This window comes from Manacus candei, unplaced genomic scaffold (assembly GCF_025592945.1).
Source record: "Manacus candei isolate 608988 ecotype Guabito, Panama unplaced genomic scaffold, ASM2559294v1 h1tg000025l, whole genome shotgun sequence".
NCBI classification, from domain to species: Eukaryota; Metazoa; Chordata; class Aves; order Passeriformes; family Pipridae; genus Manacus; species Manacus candei.
This window is the reverse complement of record NW_026138073.1, coordinates 1,371,256-1,389,575: the sequence shown is the minus strand read 5'-3', so window position 1 is coordinate 1,389,575 and position 18,320 is coordinate 1,371,256. Positions and strand designations below refer to the sequence as shown.

The 18,320-nt window shown below is 46.1% G+C and overlaps 1 long non-coding RNA gene across 1 annotated transcript; it reads left to right on the top strand.

Annotated features, from left to right (window-relative positions):
• The first annotated feature begins 1,876 nt into the window (after positions 1-1,876).
• LOC127471621 (uncharacterized) lies at positions 1,877-10,334 on the top strand. The gene is made up of 6 exons (XR_007904703.1): positions 1,877-2,133; positions 4,857-4,978; positions 5,137-5,322; positions 6,976-7,055; positions 9,097-9,414; positions 9,489-10,334. It is a non-coding gene; the product is annotated as an uncharacterized LOC127471621 (long non-coding RNA).
• Positions 10,335-18,320: the final 7,986 nt, after the last annotated feature.

The window sequence follows — 18,320 nt, the reverse complement described above, 5'->3', positions numbered from 1 at the left end:
TGCATAAGGACAAGTGTTTTAATCATCCAGTGTCTTGCTGTGCTAATCTCATTTGTCTGCAGTGACCAACTCCTTTCTCATCCCTGGCAGTCGTGGAGCTGTAGTGTGTGGGCTTTTACACAACCACCTCCTCATCCCAGCTTTTTTATTGTCTGTCCCTTGGGAATTTCTCTGGCTTGGACTCCTCCTGTTGAGGTGGAGTGAAGTGCTATGGGAAATAAAGCAGATGTGTAGGAGCCTGGGATATTTAAAACCTCTCTTCCAGGTTAATCCTTTCGTCAGAATAAATGAAGGATTGTCTTAGAGATGGAAGGAGTAGAGAGAATTAGAGTAAAGAGGAGCTGGGAAGCTCATGGCTGAGGAGGAAATGGAAGCTGGAGCAGCAGCTGGGGTGTGACCAGGTCCCCCTCTTCTGGGAGGGAAAACAGAGAATTCAGAAATATAAAACAGAAATATAGAAAAGCAGCTTTGTGAGAGAGAAAAGTCATTGACCTTCCATCCGTTACCTGAAGGAAAAAACTTTAACTGAACTCTCTGGTGCTTTGCCAGGCTGTGGAATGCTGCAGCTGTGCAGGGGGGGATGCAGGAATGCAAAGGCTGGAGCTGTGAGCATCCCCAGCACTGTGTGCTCAGCCCTCCTCCTCCTCCTCACCTGCCCAAAGCCCCTCTCCCCACCCCTGTGTCCTCCACAAATAAAGGGAAAAACACAAGTGGATTTATGCCCCACAGACCCTTGTGCTGTCCCATGTTGACCCATCTCACTTTGGAATGTTTGTTGCAGTTTTATTTAGGAAATTCGGGATCAGGTTTGTGCATCATTAGAGTTTAATTTCTGGGATTGCCTGGAGCAATACATCTGTATTGATACAGCACAGGAATGTGCTACCCCTTAGAGTAAACCTGTTAGTCCCTGACTGTAATGGGAAGGCGTATTATTTAATATTTTAAATATATTTGTGATCACACAAGGTAGGGAACTCTTTAGCTCCTGCTGCCACATCCCGAGGCAGCTCTGTATGTGCCACAGGCAGTGGGGATCGTGTAGCATCTGTGAGGGACTAAACATGGGCTGGGAGGGATGCTGGGGTGTTAAAGAACCTCCTCTGTGCTGAGGCTGTGGAATTTCACAGCTGAGGGTGTGTTTAATGTGCTGTTACCACTGGAAAATGTGATGGATTACGTGCAACACCACGGGGACACAAAGGAACAGCCAGGTAGTTAATTACTGCAATGATAACATGTTATGAAAAGGAATTGCATTCGTGGTCATTCATTATGATGATGAATTTCCCACATTTTGTTACTGGTCATCTGCACCACTTGTGACAAATGGCCAGAGTCCCATTCAGGAGGAAATCCCTCCCCTTCCCTCCCCTCCCCTCCACGGAGGGGGTGGTGTTGTTAATGTGACAGCGTCTAATTGCCCTGGTGTCTGAGTTCAATATCTATATCCATTTGGACATATTACTCCCATCTGAGTTTTCTGTGACACACTGCATAGCTGCCTTTTGGAGATAAATTTATCCTGGGCTTTCTGTGGCCAGTTGAACACGTATAAAAACACTGCTCCTAAATCTGCAGCCAGACGGGGGAGGGAGGTGTTTTGGCAAATTGCGTGGAACAAGTGGAATGACAGGAAATGGGAAGTGGGAGTATTGCTTGGTACAAGATCCTTGACTCTTGTTGAGTGATAAATTTTCCAGTCCTAAATAGCTGGCACATTATGTTACAGGGGCTTGATGGTGCAAATTATCGGCTTGGTTGTTTCTAGACAGAATGTTATTACTGGAGGGAAACGTGGCCCAGGGCCAGGAGCAGAGTGTGAACCTCTGTGTACGTTGTCTTGAATTGCAAAAGCAATTGTGTGTGTGCCTGTTGGCATCAACAAAGGGAAAGTCACCACCAGAGCCATATTTAAAGTGAGGGAACGGAGCCTTTTCCGATACGGAGCCCGATCACACGGAGAGGATCAGAGTGCCACGGTAATTAGAAACAGCCTGCAATCAATAGCTGAGTTTCCCACTGTGCTGAGCTCCTCAAAAGCAGGATTGCAAATGATGTGGTACCTCAAGTGATAAATATTTCAGAGAGGATATCGAGCTCTGTAGTTCAGCTGGCCTGCCAAAAATCAAGGTGAGACCTCTTAAAATGCTTGGCTGACCCTCTGCCCTCCTCGTTCCTGCCCCTCCTCCTCACGTGCTGGAGCCTCCTGTGAGCAGAGGTCGATGTGGGGCCATTGCCTCATCTGGGCTGGCTGCTGGTGTTTTCCTTTTCTTGCAGTGACCTCCAAAATGTGCAGCGTTTCCCCAGCTCACCCACACACAGCATCCCATTTTCATAGTAATTTATTTTTGGCAGTCAGCGTGCAAAAATTCTGAACCCAAATGATTAGCTCAAAAATGCCTGAAATGTGAATATTCAGCAATGGAAAATTTTCCCTGGTCTCCTCCAAGCTGAAGAACTTTGGAAGTCACTGGATTTTTTCACTCCTGAATACAAGTCAAGATCTGTCCTCATTTCTGAAGGTCGGCACCTCTTGCCCCAAGCAGATTATTATCCCAGGGATGTTTTATTCATGGGAATGCTGCCAAATGGAAATTATTTTTTCGTGTTAATGAGGAGTAATTTGAGAATTCAGAAAAATCCTGACCTATGAAGATGGGAAAAAGTATTAAGAAAGAAAAATATGTGTGTCCCAAATGGGGGATTCGCTGTGCTGTGGATGACAGGTTATCCAGGGATGGGGGTCCCATCTCCAGGGATACAGGAGGAGTCTCCAGCCTCCCAGCACATGAGGATGCTCAGCTCTGTGCCTCAGTGCCCAGGGACAAATGGCTCCCAGGCACTGACTGGGTTGGAAAAGGGACTGAGCCCCCTTTTGCTGATTCTCCTGGATGTGTTGTGCCAAAGGCACCGGAAATGCACTCAGGGTTTGATGTCAGTGGTGTCTCCTAAATGTAAGAAGTTCATAATTTGTTGGTCTGCAGTCGGTCCCTGCTGGGGAAGCAGCTCTGGAGGGTGGAATGTGCCTCAGCCTCACACAAGGATGTGAGCCCAGCCCTCCCTCCTGGCCTTGGGGGCTCTTCCCTGGCTCCAGCCCCCTTCCCAAGGCCAGCTCTGATGCTGCTTTGTGCAGGTTTTCTCCTTCCCAAATAATTCTGGCTAAGCTGCAGATGGATTATTAACTACAGAGCACAGTGGGCACTGTTAAATTGGGTAGCTCTCTTCCCAGGAGGGATCAGAGCTGCTGCATCCTTAGTCTTCCCTGCAGAGGCTCCTCAGACCAGGAATGCTGCTGGGACTGGTGTCAGCTGCTGGACCTGCTCTCTGCTGAGCCATACCTGCTGCAGCCATTAATTTGAAATAAAAGCTTGAAATGTATCACATGATTCATGACTAAAGCCACAGTTTGCCAGAGTGCTTGTGGGAATCGTGACATTCCATCAGCTAGGGAGCTGTGGAAGGGTGTTTGCTGCTGGATGGAGCCAGCGGGTCTCTGCTCAGCGAGGTCACTGATGAGCAGAGAAGCCCAGGGAGCACAGGAGGGGGTCTGTGCCTCCCTCAGACCTGACATGGAAGAGGGAAACACAGAAATCCTGTGGAGATGGAAATGGTGCCTGGAGGGGGCAGCAGAAGGTGCAGATGGAACAGGGCAGGCGCTCACAGTGGAGGTACCTGGTGGTGTGGGGTTCTCCATGGGGTGGGCACAGGGTGGGTGTTCACTGAAAAGCAACATGAGGGAAACCTCCTGTGTGTGCTTTCTGTCAGAATATAAAAATACATTTTTATCTATAAGTACAGGGGAGTGATCCTTTGCAAAGCCAGAGGGGTGAAGGCTGTGTCGAAGAGAGGAGCCGAATCCAAGGATTTTGGCTCTACAAGTGCTTCACTTCCCATCCCCAACAACCTGACTGCAGAAGCTTCCCTGAAATCTCTGAGAAACATTGGTGTCTGTCTTGTTTGGATAAAATGAGGAAAATGTCCTCCCTGAAGCATTTTCTGACATTCATGGAAATGTGCTGAAATGAGGGCTGAGAGATGTCAGGTGAGAGGAGAGCTGCTGGAGCAAGGATGAAGTGCCAGGCTGGCCCAGTTGTTTCTTGAGGACTGGGAAACAGGTTTTTGAACTTGTGTTCCTGATGGCCAGTGTCTGTTTATAAACACTGAGCTTTGGAATAGCAAGAGTGTGTGGAAACAGTCCAGAAATAGAGTTTCTGTGTGCGTATCAGATACTGAACACACAACAAACCCAAGGAACTGATGGTGTGAGGTTTGGAGCAGAGCACATGTGACACACTCAGTGCAGCTGCTCTGCTCCCTTAGCAATCAGAAACACTTCATCCATACGTTATTACAGAAAACTGGGTCTGTGCCACCTGCCTGGGCTGCAAGGAGTGGTTAAAGAACTTTTCCTGATGGAGGAACAGCCATCGCTCACCTCTGCTTGCAACTAAGGTTGGAAAAGACCCCAAAGACAGACTGAATGCCCCTAGCCCACTAAACCATCTCCTGGAGTGCCTCAGGGGGAATGTTTGCTCAGGGAATACCCTCCCTCAGAGGCTGGTGTGCTCCTGCCAGCCGGGCTGGGCTGGGCTGGGCTGGGCTGTCAGACACATCCTCTGAGCAAACCCCTCCTGAGAGAGCAGAGAAGCTTCTCTGCACGGTCCTGCCAGCCTTGTTTTCAGGACGTGCCAAATATTTGTTTGCAGTCGAGGCAAACACGCTGATCTGGTGTCAATAAACGTCTCGATTCAGCTCCGTGTTTGGAAACAGTGTGTTGGCCGCAGCCCCTCCGTGGTGTCATCAGTGCTGCTCGTTACACAGACTGCTCAAACTGTGCCTTTGTTTTGACACAGCTTACAGATCGTTTTTCATCACCACCAGTCACTGCATGGAGAAATCTCTGGAGCTGATAGTCACTGCATCAACACTGCTGTAGGAAATCGAGCTGCATTTTGTTTTCCTACAAAGATATCTGGTAATGGCCCTGTGTAAAACATGTTTGGGGCTTGAGGAAAACTGGCTATAAAATCCTTTTTCACTGCTGCAGAAATTCGTAGCCTTGTTTCTCAGTTTCTGCTGGGTTTTAACTTTTTTTTTTTTGTGGTAATAATGATGTTTAATTTTTTATTTTAGGTTTCCTCTGTCTGTTGCCCTTTGTGAACGTGTGTTGCTGTGTGCAGTGAAATGCAGGGTAAATTCCTGTGCCAGCACAGCCACCTCATAACCCAGCTGTGCCACAGCATCACCACTGCTCCTGCCTCTGCTCCAACAACCCTGCCATGGCATGAAGGGACTCAAACAGCATTTTGCCTGCCCCAGGTGGGTAAAATCCAGCAGTGTTATTCCAGCTCTCCTGTGGGTGGGAAGGCTGGTCCTTCCCAAGGGTGTGTCACACCCCTGGCTGCTCCATCAGGTCACTGCTCCAGGGCAGCTCCCCTTAGGTGGTGTTTTCCCTACACATCCCACTAATGGTAATGAAATGATTTCTCCATTTTCTGCATTTACTCCCACGTTTGGAAGCCGCCCTGGAGCCTCCTGGAGCAGAGGAGGACCCGGGCTCTGCCCTCAGGCCTCCTCCCTTCCCTGGTGCTGGGCTCAAGGCCACCAGCAAAGGGTTAATTCCTGCTCAGAGTAACTACTGGAGGACAACATGCATTCTGTTAATATCAAATATAACTCCAGGCCTTGATCCAGGAACGTTGCTTGGAGCTCTTGTAAAAGAAAACCTGTCCGCTGCATTAATTCCCCGGTGACAGATTAATTCTCTTCCTTTATCATAATTACAGCCCTGTGCTCTGCAATGGTACGACTCATTTGGTCTCTCACACACCATACCATGGCAAAAATGCTGAGTGACCTGCAGGCTCCATTGACTCCAAGAATCTCACAAGTATTTTAGAGTTGTAAACACAGAACTGAATTTATTATTCCATCTTCCTCCCCCCCCCCAGCTGAAATAGGAAAGATGAATGGCAAATTAGGAACTTCTTTTTGTCCAGTACCTTGTTTTGGTACCTGTACAGAAATTTAAGATTAGTATGTTCCTTGTCCAGAAAAATAACTGTAGCTGCCCAGCCATCACATTGAAAAAAAAATAAATATGTATGTACAGGTGTCAAGCTGAGGTTTTGAAAATCCCCAGACTGTATGACAGAGTGCTGATTTGTCCATCCATGTGATCAGATACATGTTGTGGATTTGTACAAAAACTGTATCAAATACTTATGCAGAATTTGTTAGTTTGTTTCCTGGGGCACTGCAGGTTGTACAGCCCTCCAGCTTTATCAGGGAAGGGTAAACCTTTAATTTAATAAGTCACATAGTGAGATGACCTCCCACACTGGTATGGCTTGAATCCAGCCCTTACTCAGGCAAGAGAACTGACACCTCCTGGTAGAACTGTGCTCCTTTTTCCAGCCTGAAAAATGGGCTGGGTCAGGTCTTGTCCTGCAGATTGTCAGAATGTGAAAGTTATGCACAGAAATGACTGTGCTGGCATGAGTGAGTTATTATGGACCGTGTCCATGTCATTATGGACTCCTCAGAAGGACAGGAGCCGGCAGGTTCCGCTGGAATCTCAGAGCTGATATTCTGTTTTAGGGAAAGCCAGTGGTTGGGATAAAGAATGGCTGTGCTTCCTGGAGTGGGCAAAGGGCCAAAGGCAGGATCTGCTCATCACCACAAATCTCTGCACACTGTGCATGTGGAGAAGTGAGTTTTCCTCTCAGGGATGTGACACAGAACGTGGGCCAGGATGCAAACGGGAGCACACAGGGCAAAACTCCTGTAGGATTTTCTACTAATCAGAGAGTCCTCCTCCTGCTCTCTACAGAATCACAGAATCAATAAGGTTGGATGATTTCCACGTGAGAAATCAACTTGGATGGTTGTTGAGCTGGTTTCTAAATTCTGACTTTCTTTTCCACCACTTTGCCACTCCTCTGCTCTTATTTCTTCCATTTTTCTTTGTAGGTACAGATTGATGTCTGCAAACTTTCTGCCTATTAAAATTGTGCCTCCATCAGCATCTCCTTCTGCAGGAACTTTGCGTGGTAATTTCTAGAAGCTTTTTGTCTTCCAGAAGTCTAAACTTAGACAATAAACAAACCCAGACAACCGCTTTTTCAGTCTGGAAAGGCATAAATAAGCAACCTGTACTTGTTAAATTAGGTACTATAAAAATGCTGAGCTTTAAATCATTGTCCCGGTAATTATTGTCATCATTGTCGTTATTAGATGACATAAGATTTTATTGCTGATAATTTGGAGGCTTTGATACATTTATTTGAACTGACTGCTCCTTTGGCTAAGAATAATTGCTTAAACTTCTCTCATGGGTTTTTGCTTCTATAAAAAGATTGTTGACCTTGAAGCTTTTGCTTGATTTTGAATTCTTATTCAAATGTAAGTGCCAATAACCCAGACAAAAAATGTAACCCACTAAACAGACGTTGCATTTGGGGACCTCATGCAGAGAAGTTGGGTTTTGTGTTGTTAGGGACCCCCAACTCTCTCTTAATCCCTTCCTTATTATTATTTTAAGAGTAGGAGGGTAAGTTTTGCTTTTCCACAAGCAGATGTTGGTGGTGTTTAAGTGCTTTGACTGCTGCAGGTCTACACTGTGGTTTGATGGACCTTGTGTCTCTTGTGTAGCTGCTGGCCAGGACACTGTGACAACCCAGCTGTTTGTTGCATGACAGGGTGTGTGTTTGGGTGATGGACCCGTTCAGCTGTGGTGACAACAAAGAATGATTTAGGAAATAAATTAAGGAGAAAAAAAGAGTTGGATAACAGCATCTAATAGTGCCAGGCAGTGTAAAAGACTCTGGAGAGCTCGGAAATGTCATGGTTTCCTGCAGTGTGCAAATAGGGATGAAATTGAAAATCAGCTCTTTTAGGAGAGGTAACTCTTAATTTGCATGAAATAATAATCAAATCATTATCAGGCCACCTTAAACAGCAACACTGAAGGTCACTTAAACCGCCTGGAATGGCACAACACAATGAGGTTTGTCTGGCATCAATTTTGAAGGATAATTACCCATGGGGCTTGTTAATTTTTATTTTGATTTACCAATTGTGTGTTTCTCGATAATAACTAACTTCAGCCTGTAAACAACTAAAATTGTTGTTTCTGTATGTTCTGAACTCCCTGTCTGAGCTGAAACTTCTGGAAACTGAGCTAATGTGTAAATAAAACACAAAGGTTTTCATTTACCTGTTTTTTAATCAAGAAAGTGAAGATTAGTGAGTCCAATGACAAAAAGATTCTCCTTGTGAGGGCTTGTAGGCTCTGGTGGATAAAAGGCCAGATCAGTCAAAGGCCTTTCATCCATAATTTTAAAATGCTTCTTTGCTTATGGAAAAGGGAAGATGACACCTTTTCTCCAGCAAGGGTTGTTTGAGAGTTGCAGGAGATGCCTCCAGAGGGCCCTTCTCACAGAGTGTCAGGGATCATCACTGGCTGTGCTGACATTCTCCTCCAAGCTCTTGCTTCCCTTCCCATGAAAAGGTTGCAATTTTGGCAGCATGCAAAAAAAAATCATGTCTGGTCAAGTGTAGCACAAATGAGTTGACCTTCCTGGTCACAGAGTGGAAGGCTACCTGCTTTGGATGATTGATAATGGCAGCACGAGTGGGTCAGACTTCTCAGCTCTGGAAACAAAGCTGGAATAAGCAGCAAACCAGTTTTGTCTGTTTATGTTCACTGATTTATACTACCTATCCCATATTAGACTCAGACAGAAATTTGAGCATTATATCAATTATACAAGCTCTAAGCAGTACATTTTCATTGTTATTCTTCACATTCACGCCTCATATGATCTTTTTATTGGGTTAATGGCAAATACTCTTAGGTAATAACAGGGGTGCAGGTTAATTATTCAGTAACTGCTGCTACAGAATGCAGTGTTTCCTTTCCTGCTACAAAAAGGCTTCATTTCCCCCCATGTCATTAAACATCCTCACTTAAGAGGCCTGAGAATGAATCATTGCCTCTGATTTAGGATCCTCAAAAAGCACATAGTTTCTGCCTTTATTTAATTGTCTTGTGATTTAATGTTAGTGAAATCCATGTGTCTCTGCTCTTAGATCTTAAAATGGAGCTTGTCTGGGTGACACCTGGGCTGCTGGAACCTGTTTGTGGTGCTCAGTGGTTGTGCATCTCTGATGACAGTGATGCCCCCCAAAATCCCGGGGGGCTGAACCCCACCAGGAGTGGGAGTTGTGCTCTGGACACCACAGGCTGTGACAAGCCCATCCCTGGGCAGATGTTAATCTGAAAACTCTGCATCCCTTCAGCTCTTTGTGCTCAAATTCTGCACTGGGTTTAGTCACCCAAAGGAAGAGTCACTGTGTTAAGCTGCTGGAAGGTTGGACTTGGTGATCAAAGTCAGGACTGAGTTGAAGGTTGGACTTGGTGATCAAAGTCAGGACTGAGTTGAAGGTTGGACTTGGTGATCAAAGTCAGGACTGAGTTGAAGGTTGGACTTAATGATCTTGGAGGTGTTTTCTGACCTTAATGACTCTATGATTCTATGAAGTGTGTTTTTCTTGAACAACCCTCCATTGCCCACGTGTGCCTGGGTCTGTGTCTGCTGGTGAAGTGTTCTCCAGTGGGTTGGGGCCGTGGGGATCCTGCACCTTTGGCAGCACAAAAGCAGCTCAGCCACAGCTCCATGGTGAGATTCCCCATGGCCATGTGAGGCCCCTGTGATGGTGGGACAGCTGAATGGTGAGCCATGAGCAGTCCTACATGGCAGAGGGACAACAGAGAGCTTGGCCAGGACCTTTGGACCAAAGAAGCTGGAGATCTATAAGGGAAAGAGCTATTTCCAGCTCAGAAAAAAACGAATTAATAAAAAACATAATATAAGTGAATAGCAAGGTGTTTATTTGCCCCACCTCCCATGGGGGAGTCTCCTCCCTCAGCCCCACTGCAGGGTTTGTCCTGCTGAACACACCACTCACCTGGGGGGCAGGAGGGGTTTTCCACTGCCTTTCTTTCCCTTTCCTTCCCCTTGGATCTGCACAGGTTTCAGGGTGACTGCAGGCTGCAGGAATGCAGTGACTCTTTTTCTTGAGGACCAGGCATTTGTAGCACTATTTAATTAATAATAATAATAATAATAAATCCTCTCAACCCTCCTGTCTCCCACAGCTTAGGTGAGCATTATCCCTGGGGGGCACCAGGGTTAATTAACTTGCTCTGGGCTGGTGCTTGAGCCAGAGGGGATCTTCAGTCAAGAGATCAGGAGAGTCCCCAGTCAGGAGATGGGAGGTGGTGCAGCCTCAGTGGGGGCTGGGTGGGCAGCCATGGCAAGGGCAGGGAGGGCACAGGGACAGCAAAATGAGAAAAGCACGTACAAAGCACAGAAAATGAGAGGAAAAGAGGAAGAAAAAGTCTGAGGAAGAAAACGTCTAAGGAAGAAGATGGGGTGTTCTGTGGGTTTTAACTCAAAACTAATGGGTTTTAGCTGCTTGTTCCCCTCCCCTCCACAGGTGAGGCCAGAGGATGGAGCTGCTGTGCTCACATCACCTCCTCTCGCCTCCGGCCTGACTCCAGATAAGCAGCTTGTTGTATGATCTGTCTCCTCATCCCAAAATCCGTGCGGCAGAGTGCATCATTAATGGAACCAGCCCGTGGGCTGCAGATCAACAGCGGCTTCTGCTGCGTGCGGCTCCTCCAGCGAGTCACGCTCCGCTCCTCACCGGGGGTGAGTGTCCTCTGAGCCTGCTGAGAAATCGCTCTCCCCCAGCTCAATCAGACGTGGTTGTGTTTTCCTGCCACGCTACAGTTGATTCCCCGGCAGGGAAGGGGCCGAACGACCATCAGTGATTCGCGCCCGGCGCGGTTTGCACGAGGCTGAGCCGCCAAATGTCAGCTCCTGCAGAGGAGCAGAGGCTTCTGGAGCTGCACCTTTAATGAACCTCAGCAACCAGGGCCTGGAGGAGGCTGAATGTCAGCAGAACAGCCCGAACTGTGCCCGCTCTCCCGGTGCTTTGGAGGTGAAGCAACAGTTGCTCGTGATTTGGGTGGAACTTTGCTGACGCAAATTGTCATGATTCGTTCCGGTCATGGAGAACGGGGACAACTGGCACCTACAGCTCAGCCCTGTTCAATGCACAAACCTCCCATCACTGTATCTCGAGTGGATGACACTCCATCAGCTGATGATCTCCTTTATCTCATCTGATATTGCAGCCTCTTCTCTGCAGAGAGTTATTATCAAAGTGTAAAATTTGTTCACATTAACATCGGAAGCCCTCTTCTATTTGTGGGGGGGCTTTGATAGCTTGGATGATATATCAATGACCAAATGTAATTGCTTTCTCTGAAACATGGCTTTCTAAAAGGAAATCTGACTTGGGTGTATGTAGTGAATGATTTAATTTATGTAGAAGCAATGGGTCTGAAAAAGGAGGAGGAGGAAAAGTTGTGATACGGAGGCTGAATTCATCTCAAGTTATGAATAATAGATGACTCACTTGGGGATATTTTTTGCTAGATTTAAATTAAATCTCATCAAAAACAAAATAATTGGTTATATTTATAAACCTGCAAAGCCCACTCAAGGGGGTTTTAGTAATATTGTCAATACTACAGGTTAACCATAAAACTAGTCCGAATTTACTAGGGCAGGGAGTTGTACCTGGCTGTGATGGTAATTCATTATAGTAATCTCTGGAAACTGAGATTAACAGACTTTCTCATTCTGTATTTGGCTTCTAAATTGTCTCCCAGAAATTAGGAAGCCTTTGTTGGTTCAGTAAAGTTAGAGAAACTTACTGGATTTGGCCAACAAATTCAAATCTTGGTCATATTTGCTCTCCTGGTCAGAGAAAACCATTGATCTGAAAACATCTCCTCCCCGTGAGGGTGGGGAGGCCCTGGCACAGGTTGTCCAGAGAAGCTGTGGCTTCCCCATCCCTGGAAGTGTCCAAGACCAGGTTGGACAGGACTTGGAGCAGCCTGGGCTAGTGGAAGGTGTCCCTGCCCATGGCAGGGGTGGCACTGGATGAGCTTTAAGGTCCCTTCCAACACAAATCATTCCAGGATTCCATGATTTCAGCTTCTGCTCCTGCCAGGTACGGTGGCTGTGGTATGTGCAAGGCTCTTGCCAGATGAGAGAGAACAAAAGACTGATCTCAGCTTGGCACCTCAAGTATTTACCCTTTTCTCATAACATTTTGCTCAGGTTGTCCATAGAATTTCTCCCTGAAGTGGTACAAGATGTCTCACCATCTGCCCCTCTGTTGTTTTTTCCAGGAGAAGAGATTTATGGTTATTTCAATGTGGTCTGCAAGCCTCCAGTTCTGATGAGTTAATTTGGCCTCCCTAGGTCGTGGTTGCCTCATCTGCATGCAGCAGGCACCCCTCCATGGCTGTAACATTCTCTGCTGATGAAAATAGTTAGATAGTTATTTTTTTCCCCCCTACAAATTATCAGGTCATTTAAAAAAATGAGCTCATTTTAATCTAATTCTGCATGTGCAACTGTCTGGAGAGTTATTTTCAGTTCCAGTAGCTGCAGTTTGCAATTATTATGCTTCTTTTAAGAAAAGAAAAGTAACAGCTCTATATTTTATGCAAATCACTGGTGATCTTTCAGAACAACTTGTGTTTAGGATAAGGAACAGGAAAAATAGAAGGCCAAATGGATAGTAATGTGGACTTGAAAAAGCACAGAGGACGTAGGAAAATACGTAAGGATTACTAAAATATTACCATTTGACCACTTGGGCATGAATATTTCAATTAAAAAACATGTAATTCTTATTGAAGTGAAATCACCAGTTCCTAACTAACCGTGGCTTCGGATCGTGGAAAAGAACATTTTTATTTCATTTACTTAATTGCTGTGATTCTTGTGTGCAGTCAGACGTGTCTGCAACCCTTCTCCCGCATCTCCACAGAGGTCACAGTTTCAAAGTGGGATGTCAAGAAGTGTCTCAAGTACCTCAGTCCATTCCCAGCAGGAGCCTGGAGACAGGGGTGTGCTATTATTTTCCTGTATTTCCACCCAGGTTTTGAGCACTTTTTGAGTACAAGATGTCAGTCTGTGTGTCTTGTCCAAGTGCTGCCAGTACAGGCACAGCTGTAGGTCATGTCCAGTTTCAATATGCTTTTAAATTTGATGCTTATTTGGTGCATTTCCACGGAACTTGCACCGATTCGAACCAGTGCAGCAGCATTTTGTCAGTTTATTTACTGGAAAAAAGCTGGTGACTGGAACATGTCCTCAAGGCTGCCTTAGATTTCATGATTATTAGTATTTAAAGGCATGAATAATTTTTCTGTCCCTTGTAGGAAAAGGTTCCTCGGATAATTGTTTCCATCCAAATTTTGATCAGATCCGTTGTTGACCTCAGGAGTGTTGCTGGCCGTGGGTCCAGGTGTGCCAGGGCAGCTGGGTGAGTGTGTAGAGGTTTTCGTGTGAGGAGGGATGGATTTCACACTGATTGCTCAAAACCAAATTTTATCCATTAATCTGATTCTCTTACCATGCTGGCATGAAACCTTCTCTAATTCTAGTTGTCCTCTGCTGCCCTGTCCTGGGGGCTGCTGGCACCCAAACGAGGATGTTTATGTGCTTCTCAGCCACTCTTAGTTATTCAAAAAAGAAGCAAGAGTCAGCTTCTGCTAATCCCTCCATCTGCAGCCATTTCCACTCACACATTAGTTTTGCAAGGACCTCAGACCCAAACTTTGCAGGTGTTTCTCCTGGAAGCTGGACGATAAAAGTTCCCTGTCCACACCAAGGGATTGGAATAAGATCATCTTTAAGGTCCCTCCCAACCCAAACTGTTCTGTGATTCCATAGTCAGGAAGGAATCCTTCCCTATGAGGGTGGGGATTCTCAGGTTGCCCAGAGAAGCTGTGGCTGCCCCATCCCTGGAAGTGTCCAAGGCCAGGTTGGACGGGGCTTGGAGCAACCTGGGCTAGTGGAAGGTGTCCCTGGCTATGGCAGGGGGGTTGGACCTTTTTGGTTGGTTCCTTTTCAACCCAAACCATTCTTTAACTCCATAATTCCACAGTAGAAGCTTCATCCATCTCCTGCCAGTGAAACTCCAACCAGGGTGAGTTGTCACCTCCCAACACTGAGTAATTCTCCTCCAAACAAGCCCCATGGCATTAATATTCCAGAGAAACCTCTGGAGCATCTGGCCTCAGCTGTTGTAACATTTTCTTGCAAAACCAGCTGCTGCATTGCCCGGTTTTCCTCCCCTGGCTTTGGGAACAGGGAGAGAGAGGATGCGAATACAAGGAATTAGGATGCTTGGAGAGAAGGAGAACGAGACTGAAAAGACTTGGGAGGTTTGAAACTGCCACTGGAGGAACTGAATGCTGAGGCTGGAGGTAGTAAATACTTCTGGTTGCTTTGATGAGATTTAAGATTTACTGAGGAGGATTTTTTAAAATGTTTTCAGTGGTAGTAAGCCAGAGATTTTTGATACCGAAGAGGTGCTTTCAAAAATTTAATACCAATTGTCAACAATCTGTCTGGTGTTTAACAAAGGGAGTGGGTTAATCCAGGCAGTGCGAGACAGGAATGCGAGATGGGAAGCACCAGCACCTGAGGGAGAGATGCAGTGCAGGGCTGGGGAGCAGTGGAGGCAGGGAAAGGCTTTCCTATAGCTTTGCATGGGGATTTCTGGATTTGCTGAGCCTGGTGTAAAGCATGTGCCTGTTACCTGTGTGTCCTTCCGCTGCCTGGTGTGAATGTGTGTCACTGAACCTAATTCTTGTTCATGTATTCTGGGGTAAATCGGAAATTCTGGTCTAAAACCCCCCCTCTGAAAACTGCCTTACTTCACTTCAGCACCCACAGCCTGAAAATTCAATATCTGCCCAGCTCAGCAATAATTAAGTTTATTTTTCCCAATGCCTGTTGCGAGAAATGAGCCTTGTGAGGGGCAGGTCAGAGCTGGGAGCGACAGGACCTGGCAGGAGGCTGGAGCAGCATCCTAAAAACGTGTCACCACATGAGAGGGCACACCAGGGGCGTGATCCTGCACGGCCCCACTCACTGGAGACCTCTTAATGCACTGCATGGAAGTATCAGCACAAATGAGATTCAGAGCTGATGGTTTCTTAATTAGATTTTCGCATTCTGTTGTTAATTAATTTACTGGAATGTTTCAGGATGTTTTCCCCCCCCACATCCCTCTCCCCTCCCCGCCCTCCCCGAGGAGCAGCCGGCAGCAGCGCTGAGATGTAGCACAAATTAATCTTTACAACTGCCACATGTCGTTTCTCCATCTGAGGAGCAGAAACAATGATGGAATGTTTGTTCCTTACAAAGAACATCTTCCTTAACAAATGAATAATAAGGTTTAAATAACAATGTCAAACACCCTTTCGAAAAGTTTCTGGTTTGCTTGCCTAAAGGTTGTAATTTAGCATTATTAGTGTCTAGTTTTCCTTCCGAGGAACAGGATTATTTGGGAGGCCATACAAGATCCCAAAGGTATGATTTGGTTTCTGCAGATGTGGAAGTTTTCCCTTATGGCAGGGGGTTGCAATGAGATGGTCTTTAAGGTCCCTTCCAACCCAAACCATTCTGTAATTCTGTGATCTAGGAGGGTTTTGTCACCAGCCTGAAACCCCTCACCTCCAAAAAATCCACTCCTCACTGGTGGTGCTGCTGGTTAGTGTGTGTTACAGGGAACTCAGTTCTATATTGATTATAAATACATTACTTGATTATAAATACATGGTCTCTGGGGTGGGAGGACTCTCTTTCAGGTGCTGCTGCCCAGGTTGGTGGTTGGTGTGTACCTTGCCCTGCTCTGTGGGAGCGTGGCATGGGCAAACCTGGTGTTTTAACCACATCAAGGCAGAGTTTTGTTTTTGCCTCGTGGTTGCCAAATGCCAAAGTGCCTCTGTGACTGAAGCAGTCCATGGTTGTGTGCAGGGAGGTGACAGAGCATCACCCCTGGGTTTCACTGCTCCTCCCCAGCAGGCAGCGAGGGCTCAGGGCACCTCTCAGAGGTGACTAGTTAAATGAAATGGAATTTAAAAATTGCATGAACAGCTCTTTATATGATAAAGTACAATGGCTGAAGTGTTTCCAGTAAGTAATTTCCCGGAGTTTCTGAGGTGATTTCTGAAAAGCCACCATTCATTGCCCTCATTACATCAATTCCAGCTGAAAATCAAGGCCATGCACTTCACCGTGAAGCGAAAAATTTAAAGGCCCTTTCTCCTAAGTAAGTTCCTGCTAAATCACCTGCTTGAAATTAGAAGACATTAAAAACATGGTCATTGAAACTGATGTCCTGCTTGTTTGATTTTTGTTTGCTCTTCTAGGTATGTGACGACACAACAGAGTTTTCAGGAAAACAGCTCATAACACCCCTAAAACAGGTAGTTTGTCCTCCTGAGCTCTCCTTCCTTTCCAGAAATTCTTGTGATGAGGAGAATCCAACACCTTTATCTTTTGGGGACCTGAAGGACACTACTTGTATTGGAAGGGGATGATAAGGATGAGGAGGTGCATGGAGAGGAGGAGCCTTGAAGGTATCCAGTAAGTTATGGTTGATTTGGAGCTGGTCTGTGGCACAGATCTTTTTTGAGGCTGAAAAGGTAGAAGTTGAAGACATTAAAACTTCAGGATTCTTGGAGACTTCAGTGGTGAGGATTTAGGAGCCTTTGTGTGTAAGGATTGGTCTGGAATCCCAAATGCAGGGGATGGAGAAATCTTCAGGGAGTCCAGTACTATGACAGGTAAAAGGTTTTAGATCTGAATTTCTGAGTTCTGGTGACCTGCAATTTATTATAAACTTTTGTTTCAATTAAAAAAAAAGCCAAACAAACAACCAAAGCAACATTTTTCAGCAGCAGGAACAATAAGAAAAAGGAAAACCTCAGGTTTGGTTCACTATGACAATGTACAAGTAATAAGCAACTTGTGGAATTCTACATGGAGGACTCTTGAGGAGGGGGACAAGAAAAATGCCAGAAAGGCAGAGTGCTTTAGGCACAGAGGATAATTGAGCTGCGATGGATATGGGATTTTTTCCGTATGTATCCAGGCAACTATTTGCTTTGGCTGTAATGACTGTTATAAATCACAGGGTGAAGTCTCTCACCCCAGAACGAGTCTGGAGCAGAGCTGCTGGTGTTACCCAGCTGATGGAGCAGATCCCTGGCAGGAACAAGAGTCACCTGTCCTGGTGTCACTGCCCTTGGTGACACCAGCACAGCCCAGGCTGGGCTGTGTTTGGGGCACCTCCCTGGGGCAGCTGTGCCTGTGAACAGCCAAGAGCTGAAGGAACCACCTGACACTGCACAAAGAAATTCTGTCCTTAACCTGTGACTGCCTGAACGACCCCCAGGAGCTGCAGTGGGAGGATTTGAGCTGGTTCCTCTCTCCCATTCCTATGGTTTGGGCTCCCATTCCTCCTGAGCGGGCAAGAGACCCGGTGCCTGGAGCAGAGGGACCGGGCAGGACGCGGGTGTGTGAGATCTAAAGGTGAAGGTTCTGGGAGAAAAAGGTCCACTTCTGAAGTTGTGTGTTTTTTATTAGTATTTGGCCCTAACTTTCAGATTTGCATTACTCTTTGGTTTCCTGGATTGCTGTTTGGCTTTGTGGGAACCGCAAAATAAGAAGAGGCAATGGAGGCACATGAAATTCCACCTGAATATGAGGAAAAACTTCTTTCCTGTGCAGGTGACCAGGCACTGGAACGGATTGCCCAGAGAGGGTGTATGGAGCCTCCCTCACTTCGAATATTTGAGCACCCTCTGGACACAGTTCTGTCCAATGTGCTCTGGGATGACCCTTCTAGAGCAGGGAGGTTGCATAAGATCCCCACTGTGATCCCTTCCAACTTGACCCATTCTGTGAACTATGACCTTTGATAGGGTTAACTGAATTTAAGGATTTTAATGTTAACTGCTTGGCAATATCCTCTACCTGAATTTAAAAGACAACAACACGTGCTGTGGCTACTCAAAGAAATAAATAACACTGTTTTTTTCCTTTTTGTGTGTGAAAAATGAGTTTCCCATTGAAAGAAGAGCCTGTTCCACACAGCTACACGTGTTTCATGCATATTCACAAAGAAGCAGTTTTGAAAAATATACTGCTGTGCTCTTGCTGCTGGAGGTAGAGGAGAATATTAAAAATTCCATTTTTTTCCTACTGCTTCACTTCTGCCACTGCGTAAACACCGAGTGTTTGCTGTCCTGTCGGGATTAACTGCTGTTTGTTTAAGGTGGGAGAGGTGTTTTTAGAAAACAGATGGGTTTGGACTGTTTGTTTCCCCCAGGAACTGGTGGAGTGGAAGCTCATTTAGAACTGTTCTCT